Source organism: Dermacentor variabilis, chromosome 1 (genome assembly GCF_050947875.1).
Source record: "Dermacentor variabilis isolate Ectoservices chromosome 1, ASM5094787v1, whole genome shotgun sequence".
Classification (NCBI taxonomy): Eukaryota; Metazoa; Arthropoda; class Arachnida; order Ixodida; family Ixodidae; genus Dermacentor; species Dermacentor variabilis.
Window position 1 is genome coordinate 223,232,440 of NC_134568.1, and position 27,232 is coordinate 223,259,671.

Here is a 27,232-nt window from a genome sequence, read left to right on the forward strand (position 1 = left end):
TGCCAAAGTGTGCACTTCGTACGAGAACTATGTAACGGACTAAACGAGTATTGAGTAACTATCTACAAGGCCCCTAATTCACTCACAAATTAAACTTTCACTACGCATCACCCAGAAGAGGCCCCATGTTCTCGAAATATAAAGCTGCTGGCAAATTTTACTCCCAAGACACCATACAAGCTTTCTGTAGGATTAATATAAGGATTGCAAACAGGACAAAAAGAACAAGAAAAAATGAGAGTATAACAATTTTCATCGATCCCTGAATTGGCCTACACACGTCAATCTTTACCAGCTCATAGTACCCGAAGACGTGCCGGCTGCAGACACAGCGTGCTATGTTCTCTCGTAGGTACATTGCAAGCAGGGCACCGTAACGAACCTATACCCGCTTAGTTTTACAGAAGAACATATTTTATATATGCATAGCTCGTATAAATACGGTGCAGACATGCACGATCGCGCCTGTCAATTGCACACGACAGGCGAAAATTGTACACATGGGTCATAAGTAAAATAGGTGTATATTGCTGCTGCGGGTCGGTCCAGATAGCACGAAAAAGAAGACCCTGTGGTTGAACCGCATTTCCTAGAAAAGGGTAATCGGGATTTCCTCCTTGGAGTTGTTGTAGGCTGAACCAGCAGCACAGTCAGTGTCTGTATTGCCCACTATGCCACGACGAGAGGGAAGTCACTGCAGTGCAACACGTTGACTTCTACGTCGCCTCTACTGGCCAATATACACGAGCTCTATAGGGCGTCAGTGTAGTCGCCATCACAGAATACGACCTTGGCAACTATGCCGAAGCTGAAAATCGGGAACCTGCCGGGTGCAGCCGACGGTCACAAGACGAACACGCCATGGGTTGTAGTATATTCATAAACAGTTGGACCTTGGTATAGAGCCAAGTTTCCACCAGTCGAAGAGTACTTGCAGAATACGGAAATGTACCTTAGTTTGGGGGGGGGGGGGGGATGCTGCCTTATGCATGCAGTTCCTCGCGGCAAACGCAACGACAATTTTCTAAGCTGCCAAAGAAGCCTTATGGCTAAGGCCTGTATATAGCTCGAGCATGATGTAGGTAGGCCCAGCCAAAATATTTCCTTTTCTTTTCCTTCTTATCCACCAACTCGTATAAATTCTCTTCTTGCTTTGAACATGTTAAGCCCTTAGCGTGGAAGCTTGGGCTTGTTGGTGATTCATTGGAAAAAGGACACAGCCCAGAAGAGACAAGGACACGAGAGACACGCTGTGTGCGTGTCGCGGTCTCGTGTTCTTGTCTTTTCTGCGGTGTGTCCTTTTTCCAATGTAAATCCCCTTTCCTCCATCAAGCATAGAGCGACAGGTCTGAGATCTAAACGTTTCTGTTGTGTTTTTACTTTAATGCTTGAGATTTTTACCTTAGGTACACTTTTATCGGTATTGATAAATTCGTTAGTGCCATTCACGCAATCCGCAGTGCTTTATTGCCAGAAAGTGCACAAAAACCGCTCTATTGGAAAAGAGTTGACCTTATGGGATCCAAGCCACCACGTAGCACTCCAACACAGCGGGGCTTCCTGCAATTCTTTCTTGAATTGAAGTGTAAATGCAACGTTTTATACTTAGAACACTTACAGGTTTGAATGTTAGGTTATTATTCTGTCAAGCACTGTTGATGAACAAACAAAAACAAGAGCTGCAAGCAAAATATAAAATTACTTTGACAAGGCGCTTTATCGAATAAAAGGACAACTGAGGCAGGCTACACACACACAAAAAGAAAACCTTTCTGTCTGAACAACACAAAACAGAATTCGAGGTAACGTACCTAGTTGAGGTTGTTCACGACGTTTCTTGTAATCTGTACCTATAAGCAATCCAGCCTATGCCAACTTCATCACCTTTCCCAGAGCTTTTAATTATAGGCTTCATTGTAAATCAGTTGGAAAATTGGACGCCATCCCCTGTCTTGTTTCTTGTATTGGCAGTTATGTTCGTTGTCGCGGACAATTTGTTTTCCCTTAATTTTGTTGTTTCATCTCCAGCTGAACTCCTGTCAATGTTACGTCCGGTGTTCCACAGCGGTGCGATTGAGTCCGTTACTATATATATATATATATACTGATGATTGGGTCATGTATGAAAGCATGAATTCTATTGATGACCATTATTGTCTCGTTGAATCGCCTCTGGCCTTTTCATGTGTGGCGCAAAAGATGGCAAATGAATATTATTTGCAGTAAAACAGTCGTAATTCCACTTACCAGCAGATGTAAGTTTCTAATGTTTATTGTTCTTTGAACGCCGTTAAGCTAACATGTGTTAATGTGTTAATATAAGTATTTAGTTCTGTTCACAAAAATATTTCTTGGTCTAGCCACATTGAGCATGCAAACAATAAAGCTCTAAAAAAGCCAGGCAGCTTGCGCCGCACTTTTAGCAAGGCCCCACTGGGTACTGAGCTCCCTTCTATATGAAACTTCAATGTGCCCCTTTCTTGAATATGCCTCCGTCGTTTCGCACCCGCGCAACCAGTGTGAAATAAGTTCACTTGAATCTGCGAAAGAAATATATTCGTTTGGTCTGCCACAATTACGGTCGCTTTCTTCATCGACACGGGCACAGCAGTCCCTGTATCTCCGACCACTCTTGTTGTTTCGTGATCACTGATCATATTGAATATCTAACATTTTTGAATGTCATCACTAACTCCGTTTCTGGCTTTTGCGACTGCAGTCACATCACACTGCTACAGAAAACTGTGCTTGGGGTACTCACGCTTCGAACCTAAGGCCCTTTTGTCTTGGTCATACTAACACGTTTAAATACAGATTTTTTTCCCATGTACATTTAAATTAGAACACTCAAATTCGCTGTCCGTTACTATTCTTTCCTTGCCAGTAAATGAGTTTTTAATTTTAATAGGAAAGTATTTTTCTAATATGGAATTTGCTTTAGCTGTTATTTTCTCTGCTTTCGCTCGCTTGCTATCGTTAACCGCTTCGATTGTTTGCTTGTGTTTGCCTGTGTTTTGCTAATATACTGTTCTGAAATTCTTCCCACTCCTGCTATCACCTTGTATTGTGCTCCAGTGTGCCAAAATAAATAAGTAAATAGATAAATAAATATATAAATGGAATTTTTTCTTAGCCTGTTGATTCAGCGATGAGCAAACGGTCACATAAAATTATTAAACGGAGATGCTCTTGTTTCTGTCTAATTTCATTCCCTTTCTTCTTCACTGTCGAAAAGCTTTCATCGTGAACATGCGACGTTCGAGCAGTTTAAGTGATTATGTCACCGCACATTAGCGAATCAGAAATTGCCTGCGGACTTTTGTCCGTAGAAGGAAAGATGACAACAACGTTTCTGGAGCCCTCGTCGTTCGCTAACCAAATTGGATTACACCTTGATTCGGTAAAAGCGTTTTCTCCCCGCAATTTATTTGCGCTCGACCATTCCAGTAGCTCCGGGCACTTGGATTCTTCCAAATCAGGATGGCCAATTGCTCCGGAACGAGCAACGCGAAAAGACTGGCCAAAGTCAAACACAGTGCAAGGAGGCGTTTCTGCCGGGCGCCGAGCAAAAGGCAGGAAGTAAATAAATGAGAAGGCGCCTAGAGACCCGAAGCGGCGATAACTATAAACACACAATCGTACCAAACCTCGCAAACGTTGTTTCCAATCTCCGGTAGTGGCAGCCTAGTTTGCTTTGCACTGCTGTGCTTTCCAATTTACTTTGATGAGGCATTATAACGGAGGGCCGAGGGGAGCGGTGGAGCAGAATTGGAGAGGGGAGCAAACCGTGAACGCTGGGCCGTAATTGCTTTTAAGCCCTGCGCCACCCTTCCTAGGTCCCCTTAGCGTCCCCCCCCCCTTCTTCGTCGGTTCCTTGCTTTTCATCCCCTTCAGCTTCCTGGCTGATTTGGCTTGATGGGGGGAGGACGTTCCTGAACGTTTTCTCCGACTGCGCTCAGCCTCGTGCACTCTCTCGCGCCGGTATTCGGTTCCGCCACTGGCGCTTTTCTTACGGCGCGCACCTTCGCTTTTGTCTCTTTATTCTAGGGCCCATCGATGCACGATCGTTAGGGCAGACACGCGCACGAGCTTGCAAAGCCGGCTCAGCGCAGGTCTCGCTTGGGGCGTTGGAAACGAAAGCTCCTAAAGCAAGCCGCCTGCAAGACTAAAGAGACGCGGCGGGAAAATGCCACGCAAATCTAGCAGAGCGAGGAACGATTTCCTTTGCTTGATGATCGAGGCAAAATACTTTGACACCCGCGAAAATATTGTCGCGTAGAGCAAGATATTACACCTTAGTACACTCTTTGATCTACTATATTCATAGTCCATGAGTGCGGCTCACGCTGAACCAACGGGCCTTTGACACCTATACTCGTGGATCGTACAGAAACAAAACGTGTTTTTCTTGTAGAGAAAATCGGCTCACAGGGAGTTACGTAGGGAAGATTTTGCACGCTTTGGTGTAGCAAAAGAAAGTGACAAGAATCTGTCGGAGGTGCAATGCTCACCTGTGCGCGGATATTAGGTTATTTGATGACTTCCATAGGGTGCCTGTGTTCTTATTTAGAGTAAGGGAGCATAGAAACTTTAGGTAGCGCTAATGTTTTCTTTTTTTTTCTTTTTTCTTGTCATCTACACACTCTAGAAAAAAAACTGCGTGGGTGTTATAAGTTGGTCGCTGTGTACACTTGATCTGCATTCTAGATCTGATCGCGACCATCTACTGCAGGCAGCTGAAATGCACATTTTCAAAGCTGAAGTTGCTGGCTATATTCTAAGCGATAATGAGGAAGGAGGGAAACACGGTGGTTGGCGGCGCCTCAAGCTTACGGATGATATATCTTACAAACAGTTGAACTTCCTTGCGAATGGGGTTCGTAGATATATGTACGAACCCACATTTCCAAGGAAGTTCTCAGAACCGTTTGCAAAAAGAAAAAAAAGTGAAAAAGAAAAAGCAAATGAGAGATCCCAGCCAGTTGTGATCTTTGACATATTGGTGAAGGCAGCCCGCCAACGGCAAACTACGCATAGGAAGGAATTCAGTCTACAGTCTTCTTCTACTGTTCACGATTCAAAAAGCGGCGGCAAAAGTATAACAAGGCGTCTCTGTGGTTGCTTGTCGCCAAAAATTACGGTGTGCTGCAGCTTTGTGGGCTGGTGGATGCCAACGCTGTATTACGTGCTACACAGCGGTTGTTGCTGTTTAGTTTTACATGTTCGTTCCCAAGCATTGGGCAGTAATTCGCTTGCCATACTCTTTATGCGGCGTTACATGTTTCTTCCATCCACGTGGGGCTTTAGTTCTCTTGGTCCTTTGCACGTCTCCTGTTGCGCACTATACCGGTTGCGTATGGCGCCTTTCGCATGAGCGGCGAGTTCCGTGCCTTTTGCTTTTGTACACTTAGCGTGACAAAATATACTGTTGACAGAGTTTAAGGTATGATGTTTCCGCAGCTGTGATTAGGATTTCCTTCTGCACTTTATCGGCATTCGTGTGGCGCATGTTAGATATATGTCTATTGATATATCACGCCTGCTTTGGGTTTTCTACGATACACTTGGAAGTCAGCGCCCGTCCTCTGTTACGTTTGGCTGAAAGTAAACATGCGGGGTATCATTAACACGAACCATCCAGAAGCAACAAGCTGGGCAAAATAAAACGAGGACGAAGCTGTGTTGATACACAACTTGAAGTTTTGTCGGCATGAGCATAAAAAGTGACCCTCTATTGTTTCTCTCGCACTTATCCGCGTGCACTGCAGCAAGCTACGTAGACTCATATATCTATCTTTATTAACTCAATATTAATTTTCTCCTACTTTTCTACACAGGGCGAATACTTCAATGCCTAGCGCGTTCCACGTTCTCTGGCACGAAAGAGAACTCAAAAGGGTCGCAGCACTACTTCGAGGATCGATACCTACCGGCCATCGTTCACAATAGCGTGATCGATGAAAACATGATTCAGCACAGTTCAGCGACGCAGGAGCAGGCCAGGCTGCATCTACCAAGCAGCGGCTTCCCTGCGTACAATGCACGCAGCAAGCGCTTCAGCAGGCGGGGCCTCTTGGCCTGCTGAGCACAGCCAGGACGCGCGACGCCACCGTGCTCGTGCGCAGGCTCGACAAGCCAGTGCGCTAGTCCGAGAGCTTGTTCTTGACGACTGCCGGTCTGGACCCTTCGGGCTACAGCCATCGGCACGGCCACCGCCACTGTGGGTCCTTATCTAGCGTATAATGCTGTTTGGAGACCGTGACCGGTGGAGCGGACGGAGCCCACGCGAACTCTCCGCGGCGGCATTTCGTGACCGCGCATCGCAGCCCGTCTACGAGCGCGGCGCCGCGCGCTGCGGAGACGCGGGAGGAGAAGCGCGGCCCCGGTGTAACGGGCCGAGGCCACAACAGCCGACCACCACCGCTGGAGTGGGCTACCGTGAAGCGGGGCCTGCGGGAGCGAAAGAGCGAGCGTTCCTAATCTCGAGCGCGCTCCAAAACGCACGTCCCGCATATAAATTCCAGCCTCATCAAAATTGGCCACTCGCCGCACCAGTCGCACCGCCGCGGTTCCTCGGCTCGAGCGCGCCCGCGGCTTTTATTGAGCGCATGCTGTGCCCCCGCGAGCTCTATTTATACGCCAAGTGCAGCAAGTGCGCGCGCTACTGTGTAGGCGCAGGTTATCTGTCAGTGCGGCGCCCAAATAATCGCGAAAACCAAACAGCCTCCCGCAGCCGGGCTGGTATACCCATGCCTATCTGCGCTGAGGCGGCGGCCGTTTTCGGTAATGCAGGGCGCGAGGCGGAGGCCCACAGCAAGGCTGGCGTAATAGACCTCTGGCAATAACTTGGCGCACGCGCCTCGAAAGCTGCGTGCAATGAAGCGATATTGGTGCCGGTGGGCTTTTTGTGCCGCGCGCAGGCGGAAACGTGCGAGCCTATTTGAACTTAATTGTTTTCTTTTTCATCTCTATTTTTTTGGATTTTGCTTTCGGGGCAAGCAGAGTGTCGCGCCTTCAAAAGACATTTCGGGTCTGATTAAGAAAGGGAAAGAACAATTACCGTCAGGCGAGAATAACGGTGTGAAGGAGGACATATTGGTGCTTAGAGAAGCTCTCTAAAAAAAGATAGCGAATAAAATGAGAAAAGATTATTCGGAACGAATCCGTATAAGGATGTAATTCTGTAATCACCTTATGGAGCTTTAAGGTAAGCTCGAGTGGTTTCACCGGGAGTGCTCATGCCTCTACCTGAAAAAAAAAAAACTCACTTGTATTAAGAATGTGTTTAAATTCGTAGCGGGAAAATCGTGGGTACTATTCGAGCGCTCGGCGTTGCAGCCATACTCGGCACTTTTTCTTGAATTTCCCCGATGCAGTCTTCCTTTCCTTACCAACACATGCAAGACGGATCTCCTTGCACTGCAGAGCGTGCACGCCCAAGCACTTCGGGCATGTCCTGGCCTCCCGAGATGTTCTTCGACTGCTTCAACGGTTGTCATTCCACAGGCGCATCCCATCACCCCTCATATCGTCGTTGAGACGCTATGACCACCGCGCCTTCAACATCTTTGACGGCTGACATCCCACCATTTAGCCGGTTTACCAGCGAGAAGACCACGGGCTGCGTCCTCTGGCATTGTGCTGAAGCCAGATGGTATCGAGTCACGGTGTCTCAAGACTGCGAAACGCCGAACATCGGCATTGTGGTGTCTCCGAAACCTCACATGTGCCTCTCAGCTCTTGGGATTGTTAAGAAGGCAGATTTGTCACCGCTAGCCCCTGAAGCAGTTGTCTCTGCTTTTCCTGGACCAGTCTTATTTTGACTGCATACACATTTACGCGGACGATTCCACCAATTCCAACAGCTCTACCGGAGCAGTAGTTGTTCCATCGTACGCTGCCTCATTGCAATTTAAATAATCTCACAATACCTCGTCGACAACAGCAGAACTTTCGTCTTTTAAAGGTGCACTGAATTGCGTGCTCCAGCAGCCACCAAGTCGTTGGGCCGTTTTCCTTCTTGTACATTCTTCCCGCTCCGCTCTCCCCTATTCAAGCGTAAGATAGCCAACCGGGCACGTGCTTGGTTACCTTCCCTACCTTACTCTCTTTCACTTGAATGGTCTTTTCGATGAGCACCTCGCTGATATCGTAGTTACTCACTGTAACTTAATATATCCAATACACTGTTGGGATAATAAGACTATGTGATGAATCTTGGGATATATACTGCGTGTTTCTGCGAAAACGCCTGTTAATACCACTGTTGTTAAACACGTGGTTAGTAGTAAGGATATCACTTCTTCTTCTCCTTCTTCTGCTTCATCATCATCATTATCATAGCTTTATGTGCACTGCAGGTCCAAGGGCTCTCCCAGCGATCTCCAATTATCCCTGTGTTGCGCTATAGCTGATTCCAGCTTGCGCCTGCAAATTTCCTAATTTCACCGCCCCCCCCCCTAGTTCTCTGCCGTCCTCGGCTGCGCTTCCCTTTCCTTGGCACCCATTATGTAACCCTAATGGTCCACCAGTTACCTGCCCTATGCATTAAATGGCCCGCCCAGTGTCATTTTTCCCTCGTAATACATGCATAGAATATCGGCTATAGCCGTTTCATCTCTGATCCACACCGCTCTCTTCCTGCCTCTTAATGTTACGCCTAACATTCTTCGTTCCATCGCTCTCTGCGCGGTCCTTATTGTATTCTCGAGCTTCTTTGTTAACCTCCAAGTTTCTGTTCCATATGTTAGCACTGGTAGGATGCAATGATTTTACATATTTATTTTCAACAACACTGGTAAGCTCCCATTCAGGATTTGGCAATGCCTCCAGTATGCACTCCAGCCCATTTTTATTCTTCCATAAGTTTCCCTCTCATGGCGAGGGTCTCCTCTGGGTAATTGACCTAGATAAACGTGCTCCTGCGCAGACTCTAAAGGTTGACAGGCGACCATGAATTCTGGTTTCCTTGCCAGCCTGTTGATTGGATTGGATTGGAGGCAACTTTATTATGCCAGCCTGTTGAAAATTACCTTTCTTATCTGCGTATTAATCTTCAACCCTAATCTTACATATTCTTGGTTGAGGTCCTCAATAATTTGTTGCGATTCATCCCATTGTTGCTGAAAAGGACAATGTCATCTGCAAAGCGTAGTTTGTTGAGATACTCGCCCTTGATCCTCACTCTTAAGCCTTCCGAGCCTGATAGCTTGAATACTTCTTCTAAGCATGCAGTGGCTAGCATTGGAGAGATTGTGTCTCCTTGTCTGGCTCCTTTCATGATAGGTAATTTTCAATTTTTCTTGTGGAGAAATGAGGTAGCGGTGGAAGCTTTAGATATTTCTCAAGATATTCACGTACGTTGTTGCGGCTTGAGGTGGCGTTCGGTCCAAGAATCTACCAAGCCCATTGACGAGTACGTCCGGTAGTAGGAATGAAGGAAAAAGGGTTTATTTTACATTCTTTGGCTCCCAATACGGAAGGACACTCCATTCAGGAGCATATTAAACGTCTGAGTTCACATCAGGACACGTCAGACCACTGCACCCAAGATCTGCGCTTTTAATACCATCGTCTTCTCTAGGCGACTAGACTAGGGAATCTGGTGAATGTATCGCGGCCAACAACAATATTCAAATCGGTCTAAATATCCCGCCCATGATATCGCACCATTCCGCCGAACGCCGCCTCCCATGTTATACTTTAGACCCCGTACATTTAGCAACTTGGGAATCCGAGGTCGATGCCCTCTCATGGTAACATTCGACGTTGACCCTGTATATCAATTATTCCATGTTGTCAGGTCCAGGTAGATGGCTCGTTTGTTGACCCGTCAACTGTCGGCGTCAACGCTGCGCTGACTTTTGGATGGGCGCTGATAAATGGGTGGGGTTTTGTCGGGGTAGACGTCTAATTTAATACCCTTGGCCGCGTTGAGATGTAACAATGCCTTCTGTACTCCTTAATTACGGAATATCTCCATGACTGATGATATCTCTACTGAATAAAATTAATATTCATATTCTATGAAATGCATACCGAGAGGTTGATTGTGCACTGCCGATTTCTCAATTACCCGATCGCTGATATGGATGTCATTCATTGCGGAATATCCCTTTCTGAAGCCACCCTGTTCTCTTGGTTCGTAGACGTCAAGATTTACCCTGATTATATTGGAAATTAATTTGGTGAATATTATATGCAATACTGAAAGCAAGCTAATGGGCCTATAATTCTTCAATTCTTTAACGTCTGCCTTCTTATGGAATAGCATAGTGCTGACATTTTTCCAGTTTTCTGGTACACTTGGGGCGCTATAACGTAAAACTATTCCAATTCTGCAATCAGTCCTGCGCGATTGATTAAAATCTTTTTTACACCACCCCCACTTCGCTTGGCTGTCACGGGACGTCAAGAAAACCGCGATAGCTCCCCATCTGATATAAAATGTGCACACTGATTATGCATGATTTGACTGAAAAGCAAAATAGTTATTTCTGATTCGACACCTTTTCGCCATTAGCCCTCGGCTATTGGTCAAAGGCTTTCGGGCTGCACCCACTTCACCTGTGTGTCACGCGACATCACAAAACCGCAAGAACTCACCGCGTCAAAGTGACATGTACGCGATAAAGATGCATTAATATGCCGAACAAAACTGAATTTTCTTCTGAATAGCCGCAGGCCGCCCCGTTCCGAAAGGAATAAAAGATGGCTGCCCCCGATCGCCCAGGCACTGGCTACATGCACCTACCGGAAAGCATGTGTTAATTTGCGTATAATAAAACTTTTTGCGTGGCCGCGTAACGTGTTCGAGCACTTTCGGCACGTTTACGACCTCCTTCTGCCAACTCTTCTTTGCTGAGGATCCGTTTTAGCGTCATTTTTAGGCTTCCGTTGCATGTCGGCGCAATTTTCGACCAGCCACCGCGAGTTAAATAAGGGAAAGCGGACCAATCGCAGACGTCGGCACCACCCTCTTCGTTCGGTTATCGATTTTCAGTGCAGTGGCTCGGCCCCATCAAATCCCTCTCCACTTGAGCGTGCTCCTCGCCTCTTGTAAGCCAATTAGATAAGACAAGCCGCTCAGCGTAGGCAATGTTATTAGTTTTTCGAGCAAACAAAATGGACCTCCTATGAACGAGGAGAGCGTTTGATTGGTCTGTTCAGACCAAGCCATGAGATATTGCGTATAAAGGGCCGCAAGCTGTTCAAGCATAATATCTCCCACACCTGTGAATAAATCGACTGTGATTCCATCTTCTCCTGCCGCTTTCCCCGTGACATGTCTTGCAAGGCCTTTCTATTTCATAGCTAGTTGTAAAGAAGCCTATGTATCCTGTTCATCACTGCTTCTAATGAAAGTTGCGTAGTTGCTCTGGGTACTGTACAGATCAGTATAGAATGCTTCTGCCGCTATTACTATCCTATCGAAATTGCTGATGACATTACCCTACTTATCTTTCAATGCATGCATCTTGCCCTGTCCTACGTCATTTTCTCACTGATTTCATGCTGCGCCACACACACACACACACACACACACACACACACACACACACACACACACACACACACACACACACACACACACACACACACACACACACACGCACACGCACACGCACGCACACACGCAGCCTTCATCAAGCTTCACACTGTTATATATATATATATCCCTCTCAAATTGATAAAAGGGAAGATAACCAAGCTTCATGCAGCAGCGGTGGCTATTATAATTTGCACAATTATTGCAAGTGCGATTAGTAAAAACATTTTACTAATCCGTTTTTTCTTTATTGACTTTTGGGGGTATATTGTAATTACATAATTTTAACTGGCCAGTACTCAAAGATTAGCCTCCTACTGAAGACTATGTGCTGTCAGCAGTAATTTCTAAAAATTAGAACTCAAAATCTGCAGTGAAATGCAATGCTGTTTCAGCTAATGAGTTTCTGAGTGAAAAAATGCACTACGGAAATGCAGTGCATTTGGGGCACATTTCGAGCCCGCGTTCCTACAGAATGGTTCAAGGAAGAGAGTTTTTATAGCAAAAGTTTAAGCTTTAAGGGCTAGCTGACTTCAGTTTTGCTATTACAACATGCCCATGCTCCGTGAGATCAATTAATAAAATCTGAATAATACAACTGTTATTAATTAACCACACTGGCGACGATCGCGCAAACTCTGATGTCCGCCACTGTTATCAAGCTTTGTCGGTGAAAATAAACTATTTGTTCCGAATCCCCGATCTCAAAAAAAAAAGAAAGAAACAAATGAACAACTTCATTGGTATAAAAGAAACCTTAGTAAAAACTATTCGTTCTTTATTTTGTGCAGAATTTAAAAAAGGCATGGTCAGTATACGTTACAGTATGTTATGAAATCTTCGCGACACAAGAAAAGTACAGGCCCATTTTCACAGATTTTTTGCTTGCTTAAAAAACCTATTCTCACCCTTTTCCTCCCTTTGAAGAGCGGCATGAAAAGCGTACGAAAGAAGGGAAACATTCCATCTGAACTGCAGAACACGCCACATTGAAGAAGTGCAAAGCGCGCGAGATTGCGAGTGGACCGCTTCCGTGCTCTTGTCTAATCCCCGCAGTATCAAATCTGAAAAGCGAGCGTTCAGTATATACCGCCCACGAAGCTGCCGCGCGGAGTCGTGCAGCTCACTCGCGTAGATCGAAATCACTTGCTTTCGACGTGTCCTCTCGGGCGTGGGCGAGTTTAATACCCTTCCCTACATTCTTTCTTTCTCTCTATCTCTCTTTTTAATGTGGCATTCCCGTTCCCGCTTCGTTCACAGGCACCTTTTTAATTCGTTCGCTTGAGATTTCCTTCAGTCTTTTTTTTTTTTTTTGCAAGAGTTTCCCGAAAGTTGTATTTTCCGAAGAACAAACTAGTGATGGGATTTGGTTTTATACGGGCTGGTGCAAGGCGAAAGTGCGAGCCAAAGTCGCCTCTTGAAGGAAGTCGATTTGCGTCCATTGAGATGACAACCGATATCTGCGTCCGTCCCCTTATATATCTACTCGAAGTGTGATGGTTGTCTTTATCCTCGCATGTTTCCAGTACCCTTTTCATCCTTTATAAATAAACACTTGAAATTCAATTTCCATCCTTTTATTCCTCCGCTCGCTCTCTTTCAGTCGCTTCAAACTTTTTCGTTTGCTCGCGAGCAATAAGAAGGGTCAACATTAAAAGGAACGTGGCAACAACATACTGAAGAGATTCCCATATGGCTTCCAACCCACAAGCGAACCGCCTTCTACAGTTCTTTCTATTTCCTTATTTCTTTCACCTAGCTTACAGACGTAAATGATATTTTGAAAAAAAATAAATGTAAGAATCGTAAGCCCTACAAGAGCAACAGGAGCAACGCACATTCAAACGCCGTCATCCATTTTATATTTCTGCCGAGCTTTCAAATTTTATACGCTTCCCAAGAAGCGCTGATTTCGAATCCGCACGCGAGCTAAGAAATAACAAATAAAATAAAAAGATTGTAAAGTCCCGAACCTTTCGTCACCGCTGTGTCGCCCCACTGTGACCTTTTCGCGTTTCATTTGTGTCTGTCTCTGTATATCTTTTTTTTTTTTGCTCATTTCCTATTGTTTACATTGGAGCTGTCGTCGCTTTGAAGTTGCTCTTTCAGGCGTGGAAAGAAGCGTTTGTCGGGTCACACAAAAGGGATTAAAGTTTCAGTCATAAAGCAAGCAATACGCCAAAAACAACGCAAAAAAAAAGTGGGGGGGCGAGGCGATAAACAGAGAGCCCACTTACGGCGCCCCCAGCCACGGAAAAGAAAATCTTTCACTCGTCAGTGGACAACTTGCTACTAAAGCTTTTGATTCAATTCGTAGCGGTAAACTAACCGACTTCTTTATGTTCGGCTTGATAGTTTCATATGAAATTCACTAATATTTAACAAGTTTCCTTGGTTCCCAAAGAAACAAATAAGGCAGCGTGATCAGGGTTAGTACAACTGCTGTCAGTTTTGACAGCTAGACGGCCTTACAGAAAGAGTCTATTGTCTTCATTGGTGTTTACTATTCTACTTTCCCTTTCCGCTGCTACTGATGACTGCAGGCTGAGGAACCTAGAGCCGCCGTGCAAAATAAAAAGAGAATTAGGCCATTTTTCCGCCGCCAGGTTTATGTTGGCTGTGTGTGATTTAACCATGCAATAAAGGGTTTGATTGCATTTGCTACTTCAGACAACTGAAGTGCGACAGCTAAAGTTGTCAAACGGAGAGGGATGGAAGCGGCCAAGGGCGTTTTGGAGTAGCTGTGGGAGCATCATATTTAGCACATTGGAGCAGGTTTGGAGCACGGATTGTTCGTTTTGGAATAGAAGATATGCGTTTTCGAGCATGCTAGATAAGGCTCAACATGAGTGAAATATCGGGAAATCAAGAAAAGATGGTCTGTATTTGACTTTGCGGAAAGCTATTAGGTTATGGCGAATCAGTTCTATGGAAGCCCGCAAGGTGGAGGAAAGTTCACTAAAGAAAAAAAAATTGTCATACACTCGAGAAAGGAAACCTATATGCGTTCCTTAGACATCAGTATTAAGTTACATACCGCACGTACAAACTAAATGTGGCCAAGAAAAAAGAATACGTTGCAGTTTCACCCGAAAGGCTAAGCATCGATTGCGATAGCAAATTAGTAGACATATAGGAAGTGAGGATACTAGTTTTATCGGGCGTTTAAACATGTAAACATTCGTTTATTAATGAAATTAGCAAGCATGGTGTGACGCGCTCACAAGCAAACAAGAACACATCGCACTCGATGACCGCGCACACCTATTGTCGAAACGCTGGAGCGAGAAAGCGCGGCAGCAACAGCGAGCGAATGCACCTTGTTGCCGCGCCTCTCTTCAACGCGAACTAAGCGGCGAGACCACCGCGCACACGGAGCTGTGAGCCCTCGGCGGACGCTGTACTCGTCGCAGATCGCTTGCAAGACAGCGCCCGGGCGGTTGCGCGCGGCCGCGCCATACGCAGCCGCCGCCAGAGTAGAACCCCTCCCCACTCACCGGTGCCTTGCGCGCGATGGAAGACGGCGTGCTTCCTCCCCGCTTTCCTCCCTTGCGCGCGCGATACAGAGCCACCATCGTCGGCTCACCCTCACACACTTTCACACGCACATACAGCATAAGGCGCGCGGCAGCGATGGTGTCGCTCTTGGAATTTTAACGGAACATCACGGCGACGGCAGAAATGCGCCTGGAGTGTCCATATAATTGCTATCTCAATAAAAAAAATAACCAAGGGTCTTACGCGAACAGCACCCGTTAGATTTTGATAAGCTTTTGTTATTGCTAGTCAAGAGGGGTTCTTTTTCGCTGTGCGCAAGTAAGTAATATTTAAGTTTATTTAGCTAACAATAATAACATCAATTATTTGATAGTGCATAATGCAAATCCTTGGTTCCTTTAAATTCAGTTATCACTCATGTTTTAACATCATCTGCAACGTTTTCATTGACATCTGGTACATTAGGTCAATTTATAAAGTTAGCTAATTAGGCGTATTCTTGCACAATGAGCAAATACTGACCGTGACAAGCATGAGCAACACCCAACAACATATAGTGAACGCCGTTCGCGTAATGTCCTCTGTTATTTTTTAAATTATTGGTGGCAGTCAGTTGGCATAGCAGAGTACCACATAATATATACGAAGTTACTTTGTAAGTCATTGCAGGTTTGCCAGTATTCTACATAACTTGGCGAGAAGCATGAACAAGAAAACGCTCATACGTTTATGAAAAGAATAAAGGGGAAAAAAGTGTTCAGTGGCTTTCCGATTAGCGTCACCGACCAGCATTTTGCACAAGGTCGATTATTAAGGCGGCTGCATGAAGTCAGTGTAACATTGCGACTGATATATTGAATACCAAATGGTTTCTCAAAATTTTCTGACTTCATCTGCGCAAGTCGCGTCGTGAACATCATTGGCGCGAATGCAATTTCTGTCTCTCGCGTATTATTCGACTCTTTACGACCGCCATTCGGCTGCTACAGTTGACTACAACCGAAACCTGAAATCCTCGGTTTGCGGCCGCGTAAGTCTGACTTTGTATGGTGTGGTTGTGCGGAATACAGAGTACCCGGCGTGCAAGTTTGAGTGATGATTACGGTTGTCATTTGACATTTCTGGTCAAACGAGAGAGAGAGAGAGAAAGGCAAAGGGAAGACAGGGAGGTTAACCAGAGATTATATCCGGTTGGCTACCCTGTACCGGGGAAGGGTACATTGGCAAAAATTGGCACGATTGCCACGATTGGCAAAAATTTTTCGGGCTACCCCCACTTTGCGCGTCTGCCGCCCGATGTAACGAAAACCGCAAAAACTCCTCATCTGATATGACGTGTACACACTGATTATGCGCCATTAGACCGAACAAAAGAAAAGTAATTATTTCCGATTGCACGCTTTTTTCGCCATCCCCCCTCCGCTATTGGTCAAAATATCTCAGGCTGCGCCCACTTCGCCTTTCTGTCACGTGACGTCACAAAACCGCGAAAACTCACCATGTCGAAGTGACGTTCACGCATTAAACATGCATTAATACGCCGAATAAAACAGTTTTATTTCTTTAATAGCCGGAAACTACCCTGTCCTGAAAGGAATTCACTGATTCACTGATTCACTGATTGCTCTGGCACGACTGCTCGGAGCTGCTGGCTTGAAGGCATTTATTTGCGTATAATAAAAAAAAAATTCCTTGGCAGTTGAACATTTTCGAGCCCTTTCGGCACGCATATGACATCGCTCTGCCAACTCTTCTTCGCTGAGGATCTGTTTTAGCGACATTTTTAACCTTCTGACTCTACACCGCCACGATTTTCGACCAGCCGCCGCAAGCTATAAGCAAGGGGAAGCTGGCCAATCCCAGACGCCGGTACCACCCTGATTATCTGGTTATATACTTTCACTGCGCTTGCTGGGCTTCACCGAAACCCTCCTAAATTCTGCATGCTTCTCGCCTCTTGTCAGCCAATCAGATGAGAAAAACCTGTCACGGTGGGCAACGCTATTCGCTTTGAAATGCAACAAGAGCGACCTCCTACAAACGAAGAGAGCGCTTGATTTGGCTGTTCAAACAACGCTGTAGATCACCGCCCATAGCTTGCTTCGGCGGTTACGTAAATTTGACCTCAGGATGTTGAAATAAAAACTGAGTGGAATGAGAGAGAGACAGAGGAAACGGGAAAGGCAGGGAGGTTAACCGGAGGGGAAGATCCGGTTTGCTACCCTATGCTTGGGAGAGAGGGGAGGGGGAAGTAAAGTGATAACAAAGTAGAGGTAAAGAAAGAAAGGAGCGTAGACATTGATACAATCACAGTCGGTCACTGTCGCCGCATACTGCCACCGCACAGCACAGTAGCACTTGCAGCACTATAAACATCTGTTCAGGCTACAGCCGCTTGTCCAATTCTGTCGCCCTCAAAAACCTCAACAGTGCCCTCGTCGCCCTCTGCGGCGATTGCTTGTGATGGCGGCATTTTAAAATAAATTCCTCTGTGAGAGGTCTTCGGTCAAAGCGCGCTATCGCGATTGCGAGTGATCGTATCTGTAAATTATAGCGAGGAGAGTCACAAAGAAGGTGTTGAAGAGTCTCCTCATTACCACAGTCATCACACGAGGCGTCGTCGGCCCATCCCATTCGGAAAGTAAAAGACTTGGTGAAAGCCACTCCTAGCCATGCATATTCGACAAAGCAGGGTCCAGCTGGAATGTAAAGGTGTAGAGAGGAGTCAAGATTGTGGAGTCGGTTGTTTTGAAAACTTCTTGCGTTCCACAAGGAGAGTGTAATATCACGGCTGAGCATTCGAAGTTTTCTAGCGGCATCTGTCCTTGATAACGGTATCGGCTCCTCTTCGTCCCCTTGAAGAGCCGGCCGAGCAGTGTTATCGGCGTATTCGTTCCCTATGACTCCGCAGTGACTTGGAAGTCACTGAAATGTCACGTGGTGTCCTTTCTCAGTCAAGGTATGGATTAGTTCTCTAATCTCAAATACCAGTTGTTCGTGTGGTCCGCGCATCAGGGCTCATAGCAAAGATTGCAGGGCTGCCTTCGAGTCACTGAATATTGACCATCTTCGAGGTTATTCTTGGCTGACGAGACGAAGTGCAGCGCGAAGAGCTGCAAGTTCCGCAGCCATCGGTGTCGTTGGGTGACATGTCTTTCGCTGGGTGACACGTCGCTTTCGCTGGGAAGACCGCGGCTCCAGGGGGACACTGGAGAGTTTTACGTTATAGGGCCCTATCACTGGTATTCTGTGCCAGTGGCTGCCGCATTGCGTGCAGAGGCGCTCATTCACAGCTGTGCTCAGCAAACTGGACGACTGATTTCTGTCGGAAGAGATAATCCTACAACGCAGACGTGACTCGAGATTCTATCAGAAGACCGTGAAAGCATTATTGTGCGTTTTGTAATCCACCGGACTCAGTGAACGCCCACAGTAGCTTTATCCCTCTCCGTTCATCAATTCTCTCTGTTAACATTTTCCACTAACCCCGTACAGGGTAGCAAACCGGAAACTTGGCTCCGGTTCACCTCTCTGCTCTTTCCTCGGCCTCTTTTTTCAAACCGGGTTTCTGGTATGTTATCATTATTCTCTACGTGGGAATCTAAGCATTTTTTAGCTGGCAAACCGACTGTCGGCCAATCCGGAGGCCGCCAGTTTTTGCCCTCGTAACGTTCTGTACCAGGATAGCGTAGCGCTGACGTTAAGAGAAAAGAAGCCTCCCCCGACACGTATGGAAAATATATTGTTTGTCTCCATGGCACCTGAAAAACACTAATATGATAAACAAGCACCTGGGTTCACAAAGCTTTCAGCTCTTTATGACATGCCGGCATCTTCGCTATGACCTCATTCACTAACGCAATTGGCCTGGATTCATTCTTACCAGCTTTAAAACTTGCATGGAGCTTTCAGGCAGCTAAAAGGTACTTGACTGACTGATTGTTTCATTTGTCATTTAAATCGCGCGAACAAAATGTGCTGCGGAGGGCTCGAAAAAGACTTCCATGTAGAAGCTCTGACACTGCATTGTAAGATCTAACTGACCATCGCGCCAGCGCCGTGTCGACGTTTGCAAATGGTTCATGTAGGCCACGAGTGTTTCCAGGAAGCGTAAATGGAAATTCAAGTCTGGGGAACCTTGCATTAGTGCACATCTACTGCGTTAATTTTCAGAGGGAGACTCGTTATACTCGGACGATAAGCCGCAGGGAAGGCAACGCTTGCTGGTAAATATTCAAAGGCCCCCTTCCATACATATGCAATATGCACAACCATTAAATCGTCACAGATAGTGGTAAGGGCCTGAACATGCCATCTATCGTGAACCCTGGTTGACTGTTGACGAGGGAAATCAGGGAGATAAAAAAAGTGCGAATCACCGGTGCCGATCTCAGTGTGTACTCATTACACACCGGGCGGTTCAACGAGGGCTCTCGCTATTTCTTAAAATCAGCGCGGCAGAGACAGTTAGTCCCTCGCCAACACATTAGGTCTGGCGAACACCAGAGATCGCGTTATAATAACTTATTTAGGTATTTAATTACCTAAGGATTACTGATTAAAATTCGAGTTACTCCCTGTTGGCAACATGCTTTCATTACGGAATTGAAGTCAGTTAATGCATGTCCTCTTATAGTAGGTTTCCAGAAACTGGAACTAGTTTTTAGATAGCTAACAGCAAACTTGGGGTGAACTGCCATGGCGTGAAAATTATTTCCCCGGGAAGTCTGTCTCACCCAAAGCAAGATAAAGCTGTGCGTCTACACTCTGCAATCTAGTCAGCACGTGCAAGAGTTGTTACGAAATGCACTGCTTGCTATAAGTGCCTGGAGGAGTGCGTTATGTTTCCCTTTCTGACCGAATATTTACTTCTATTTTAGACAATGTATGCTCGCGAGCGTCACGAAATCTTAAGAACGTGTCTTACCGAATCAAAAAGTCAAGAATGTCTTGCACGAATGCCAGCTTACCCACTACCCATATGAACCTCAAAAGAACCTAAAATTTATTTTCTATGCGGTCTCGGATTTACCCTCTTAAATATCTAATGCGCTTACAGCGTTTCCGCTTCCGACAGAGATGTAGGCAACAAATGTACAAATGAAAAAAAAAAGGTAAAAGTGCAAGGACGTTCGTCTCCTTTATGGTTTAAGCGCTATAAGCGATTGTCGTTTATGACTTTTGCCCTATTTCGCACCCACTGTCGTGAGAGAACATTCAGTTATAACCAATGGGCATTGCTTGCGCCACTTAAGCGCGTTTCAACGCATTGTAATAACGTATCTCGCTCTTTTTACCCCTCGTCCCCCCCTCTCTCTCTCTCGCCTTGTTCTTTTTTTCTTTTCTTTAACGCTGTTGTCCCCTAGCCCTCCGCAGAGCTTCGGTACGCTTGAGCATGCACTCATGACGTAGATGGTGAAGTAGCTGCGGCAGCAATGCTACGGGCTTATTTGTTGGTTTGTTGGTTTATCTTAAAACATCGCAAATTTTGCCAACTTGTCTTACCTGATTTTCTCCGAATTGACTGTCAAATCTGGCTGCGGCGTCCGCATTCTTATGGGCGAAACGCAAGAAATACTTAACAAAAACAAACAAAGAAACAAATAAAAACTTGTATTGGCGGCTCGGCGCAGATTGAAGAACCCCACGGGGGCACCGTAATGTTATGCCGAATCCTGCACTGCGGAGTTCCTCGTAGCCAGTCTGCATCCACGCTTTGGGATTCAAAGCCGAGCATTTAGCAGCCAGTGACATGCACCATTTTGTGAGTGCACATCAAGAGCTATCTCTCGAGGGGCTTGCGTTAAAACATTGATAAATGATTTACATATACCAAGTCAGCACATAGCACTTGTAACATCAAGGTTCGCCAGTGTTCACGAACGAATGCGTCCAGCGTTTTTCCTGGAAAACCGCCTGAATCATACATGACAGAAGTAGCTGCGCTAGATCGTGCTCTGAAAGGGCACCCCTTCCGATTGTCTTCTCTTTCATGCCTGTTTTGATCAAACGGAAGCGAATAGCCGCGCTTTATCGTTTCACTTTTTCAGCATGAACACATATAACTGCTTTAGATAAAGCCCCGAAAACTAATATAGCTATTATTGGTTAATAACGTCGAGCAAATGTTTCAGGTAAACAGCACAATTAAGAAGAAAAACTCGCATTTCTTGGTATGGAAGAAGTTGATTGCACTGGCATGATTGGAAACTACAAGAAGCTTTTCTACGACGAAGCTTCATGAAAAAAAGAGTAGCTTGTGGCGTAATGATTTTTTTCTTACACTGAAAGCAGGAATAAAGATATACACCAACGAGCAGAAGCATGTACTACGGCAAAAGCAGTTTCCGACAAGCGTGCAGATTCTTCTCAAGGCACAGCCGACTTGGACCGAAACGGCTTTAGTCTGTCAGCCGGGCGCACTGACGGCTGGATCTAGGAGGGTGTTTTCCGAACGGAGATCGCAACCCAGGAAAAGTACTTGAAAAGCGTGAAATCGGTTCGGTGGCAACGCATGAACGTCCCGGAGTATTCAGCTGTCAGTCGCACGACATGACGCGGCCTCTTCGCAAAGTGAATTTCGCTCAATTCAGTCGACTTTTATGAAGACATTACGTATTTTTTACTTTGACTCACATCCCTCGTGACGTCGTCCGGGCTTGAGAAGTCTGAGCGCGCGCACATCTGCATATTACAGACATTACTCGAACATGTGCTGCCGCTTATTGTGTCACAGCGAACCAGATACGTACAGGCGCTTTTTCATACGTGTGGCTGCGCCAGCGCGATTACCATCCAAAAACTGGTTGCTCTCATTGCGAGTGACTTGTGCTAACAAATATATTTTCGCGACCTAAGCTTTACCCTAGGTGAGAGCAGCATTCCGGGCAAGTTGGTAATCCACTACTTAAATGATATTGCGCGACAAAAAAAAAAAAACGACACGGACGTGAGAGAAGACGACACACCAAGCGCACCAAGTGTGTCGTCTTCTCTCACGTCCGTGTCGTTCTTTTGTCGCGCAATATCATTTAAGTAACCCTAGGTAACACCTCCTCATGTTTGTTTAACTGCTTTGTGAAATGCTCGAGGTATTTCGAGTGTCACATAACAATATAATGAGAACTAGTGCCATGAATTGTTGCTTGAAACTAAAAGATCGCAGGAATAAAACGTAAAATAGCACGCGCACTATTCGTGAAAGTGTGCACCTGCGAGCTCTCATTAGCGAAATTTCATTTCTAGTGCTTCCAGATGTTCTACTGCGCTAGAAAAAGAAGAGAAAGACAACCATTTATTTGCCGTTGTGCAGAACCGAGGTGACACCTATCGCATGTTAGCTCTTGGCGACGCCATCACCCTATCGTTTCTGTAGGTTGGGGCTGGAATAGATGTCATTAGGCTTTGAATTTTTCAACGCCACTCGTTGAAATGCATGCCCTCCAGCTCCTCTTCGACGTCACACGAGTTTCGCGAACAAACTTCCGAAGGAGGTGTTCCTGTTTTCGAGCATTTCCGAACTTTTCTTGTGTAAACATCACGCATGGCGCCTCCTGGAAATCGGTATAAAGCGATGCAAACACGACGTGCGGCGCCCACGATGTTGGCATCGAATAAGTGCGAGCACACACATGGCGGAGTGCTCGCGAGCAGGTCTCGACGCCACGTACATTGGGGACGTGCACTATATAACGGAATCGTATAATCCGCCATCAAAACATCACAAATCACGTCCGCCGAAAGCGCGGGCGGCCCTTCATGCGCACGTGCGCTCGTCTATTCTATGAGTCCTGGCTCGCGCGCCCCGCCTCCTCGGTTGCCGAGATGCCGTACGAGAAGATGAGAGAGAGAAAGGGAGCGTAAGGAAAAAGAAAAATACAAACAAAGAACACGACAACTCCACGACAACCAGCGCACTCCCGCCTAAATTTATGCTATTCAAAAGTTGGTCACGTAGGGAGGACGCCAGGGGCACGCGCTGAACAGTATACGCTCGCACGCACGCACGTGAAGCGCGTAAGCCCGGCCGCGTTCGCGGGCTCAGCAGGTCGTCGTCGTCGGCGGCGGCGGCATCGAAGGTGGTGCGGTAGAACGAGGCTGCGGGTGAGAGAGAGAGGTAGCGTATTTCTCGCGCTGCTCGAGCCGGAGGAACGTCGAGCTGATCGACAAACACGAAGCACAAACTTGGTGACGTTGAGCGATGACCCTTCGGTCCTCCGCAGCGCGCGGAGACGCCCCGTGAGCCGAGCGTCTTTGTTTAAGGTCTTCTATCCATGGCAGCTACTTCGGCGTCAGCAGAAAGTTTTCGATATCATGCTGATGAAGATTGGTCTCTTTCGGCCTTCTCCTCCATCGAGAAGACCCGCTCCCACCCCCGCTCCGTCAACGGCCGATGTCTTTCTTCATTGATGCTGCCTTACGCGTTCGTCAGCCATGTATGTGTTCGCGCAAGATTCACCTCTGTCCTTTAAGTGAATTATTTTAATGGGCAAACAGTATTTTTCTCTTTCTTTTGCACTCTGTAGGAAGCCTCCCTTAGGCAATAGCAGCCTATCCTCAGTTTAGATCAACGCCATTTTGGTAACTCAAAGCATATTGTTTCACAATGAATGTATGCTCGAGCGACTGAAGAATGTGTGCTACAGCCATAAATAGACAAAGTATTAAACGTTTCAACGCTATCACGTTTTGCGTTTCCGCATGACGGCTTCAGAGTTGATTTGCATCTTACATGGTTCGCTTACTTTGCCTTTCGTAATACTCCACCGAGCTAATCTTTTTTTGTGTATTACCGAAACGAAAATTAGAGAGATTTAGTCACCTTATAACGATGATGGCTGCTACTCTTTAGATCACCTTAACTTATAATAAGATTATTTCAAGGCTTAACGTGTGCAAGGTTGCACGTGTGCTCCTGAAACTGTGCTGTATGGCTTAACCTCGCAGATCACACTCGTGGGGGCAGCTGAAAGTAGCGCCAGGAATCCATCTTAAATTGAAAGTAGTGCTCTTTCGGAAATCAATATTAACGGTAGCACTGATGGAGGAGCCCACTATTTCTCTCCTCTCTCCTTTCTACAACCTAGTCCGACGCCTCCATGTGTGTTCTCGCGCAATCACTTCACTCGCAGCTTGCATTATGACGCAACCAGACCTCCGTGCGCGTCTTGTTCCGTGATTCGACCGTGATTCCGTGCAACGTAGAATTTTGCGGAAAACAGATTCGCGCATTCGTTATTTTGCGTTCGCTCAATCATGGTGAGCTGGGGTCTCACTTGTAATTTCATCGTATGTCCTGAACGCTCTAGCATCTATACCACAATTTAGGCGAAGAGAAAAATTGCAAGGCTGCTGTGGCTGCTACAATAGTTTTTTTTTTCTTTCCTATATAGATTCCTTAGTCGCTGGAGCTTATTTTTGCTTATTGGGGTAGCCGCCCCTTTGGTGGCATATTTTTTCATGAACTCATTATTTCATAAACAAAAAGAGATACAGTCCTCCTGTAAACTTGCGGGACTCTCGTTCTTGCTTGTTCGACGTGTTGTGATCATCATTCTTGTCTTCCTGTTAACGTCTCCCACGTAAATACGTAACGAAACATTTTTGCTACGTAGAAGCAGCACTAACCGCACCCTCGTCTTCATTACCCGGATCATTATACTTCCTTCTCATTTTGTTTCTCTAGGGGCCTCTCGTTCTCCGCTTTTTTTCTGGTAAAATAACAGCTTTTGGAGCCCAACATTTGGCGAGAAAACAGTTCTGGCTCGGACTAATTCCTGCAGAATACTGTTCGCTAGAAAACACAGCACACGTAACGCAAACAATACAATGAAAGGAAGAAAGAAAGAAAAAATATGGTTGATTCCACTTTCATTAGAATCAGTAGAACACGAAAGTGAAACGTGTCTTCACAGAAGTTGTTGCATGTTTATTGTACGTCAAGAATTAGGTTGCAAGTAGACATCAGCGGCACCTTACCACTGCACGGGGATCCTCGACAATTGCCACATAAGCGAAAGTTGTGGAACGACTCACGACCGGGAAACATCGCCCGGAGACATTGCGTTGCACGCACCGGAGCACTGCGCAAATCCGCCATAAACCCCAGGCGTTCGCAAACCGTACAAGCGAAACCGAACGGGTTGTTAGTAAGCCGCTTCGTGAACTCACGGTGTAGTCATTGAACGAAGCAAAAAAGTGGAATCACGTTGAACGGTGTATGTGACAGACCATCTTTCATTTGATTCCGTTTCCTTTCATTCGAACTATAGTAAATATTTCAGACAGGCACCACGCATCATTCTCTAAAACTATCGTCAAGTACAACGACAAACTTCCCTCGGGCTTCACCGCTGCATCTAAACCATCGATACCCCCTTGGTGTCTTATCAGCCCCACAGTCCATCTCAGTGTACCAGGAATCGGGAAAAAGTCTGAGCTGTCGTCGCCTGTGCTGAAACAACTGTCTCTGCTTCTTCTGCAGGATAGGTACGCGGACAGTGTACATATTTATATTGATGGTTCCACAAACATCCAGTGTTCGTCCGGTGCTGTGGTTGTCCCAGCAAGAGCTAATACCATGAGCTTTAGGACTGACCACCCAACGACATCGACATCTGCGGAACTAGCTGCTCATCGCGCTGCACTTTGTTTCATCAATCGGGAGCCACCTCGACAATGGTCAATCTTCAGCGACTCAAAGGCAACCCTACAATCTTTGCTATCAGCTCTGCGTCGCGGGCCATTCGAACAGCTCGTATTCGATATTAGATGCCTATTCCATACATCCCAGGAGAAAGGACACCACGTGACGTTGCAGTGGCTGCCAAGTCACTGCGGCGTCATAGGAAACGAAGACGCCGATAATGCCGCTCGGGCAGCTCTCGAAGACACACAAGAAGAGGCCATACCACTTTCGCGGTCCGACGCAGCTAGCAGACTTCGAGTGCTTGCACAGGAGATCGTGCTCTCTCTATGGTGCACACCAAACAGCCAGAACACCCGGAGCAACCGTCAATACCACCTGCCCTCTTTGATGCATCTCTGTATGCCAACTGGACTCCTCCGAAGAGAGGCCACTCTGCTTTATCGCTGATGGCTAGGGGTGGCTTTCACGAAATCTTACTCATTTCGCATTGCAATGGCCGACAACGCTCTCTGTAATGCCTGTCTTTGCGAGGAGACGCTGGAACACATTCTGTGCGACTGTCCTGAATATAATGTTCAGCGACAGTCCCCAGCATCCGTTCTAGCGCACCTTGACACTAGACCATTGTCCCTCGAAACGATTTTCACATGCCGCCGACAGAAGACATCGCCGGTGAAGGCGACGAAGGGACTACTTCGGTTTTTGAAAGAGACGGGATTGGACAAGCGGCTGTGACAGTAATATCACGTACCGCGGAGAGATTGATGGCCTATAACTGACGATGTGTGTGCTGTGCAATGTGCACTCTCTCTCTCCCTTCCCCATCTTTCATCCCCCCATCCCACTCCCATGTGTAGGGTAGCAAACCGGTTAAACTAAACTGGTTAACCTCCCTGCCTTTCCTTCTCCACTCTTTCCTTCCTTCCTTCCTTCCTTCCTTCCTTCCTTCCTTCCTTCCTTCCTTCATAGTAAATATTTCAGTCGACTAGACTGCTCGTAAAGTTAGTTGTGAGCTCAGCGCTGTCCTGTGTGTTTCCTGCCTTTTGTCTTTGTCGTGTATCGCTGCCCCTTCAAGATGCTGACGATGTGTGTGTCGCTGCGAAGCGCCTGCTTACGAATGTCTCTGCGCATCCCATTTCTAATCGTGCCTGTTATTGGGAAGCATTCTTTGCCTCTCACCAGGCACATTCCGGTAGGCAGGTATACGTTCCTGTCAATCCTCGCATAGGGCCTCTTCAATTTGAATTAAAATTGTCGTGTCACATGGTGATTCAACCCGGGTCTCCACTACAAGAGCCATGTTCTCTACTAATTATGTCACAGAAGCATACCGTACTTCTCTCGTACCAGCGCTAACTAGCGCTTGAAGACGATCGACGGATGCGTCAAGCCGCGCAGTGACAATTTGCTTTAAAAGGTGATAGCAGTGTGCCAGTTTCCATTAGGCCACAGACGCATGAATTGAAATTGTACCATCCTCTGAATAGGCCCATTCGTATAACGGAGCAGGCTGGGACGTTTCTTCGCCGGAGCACACT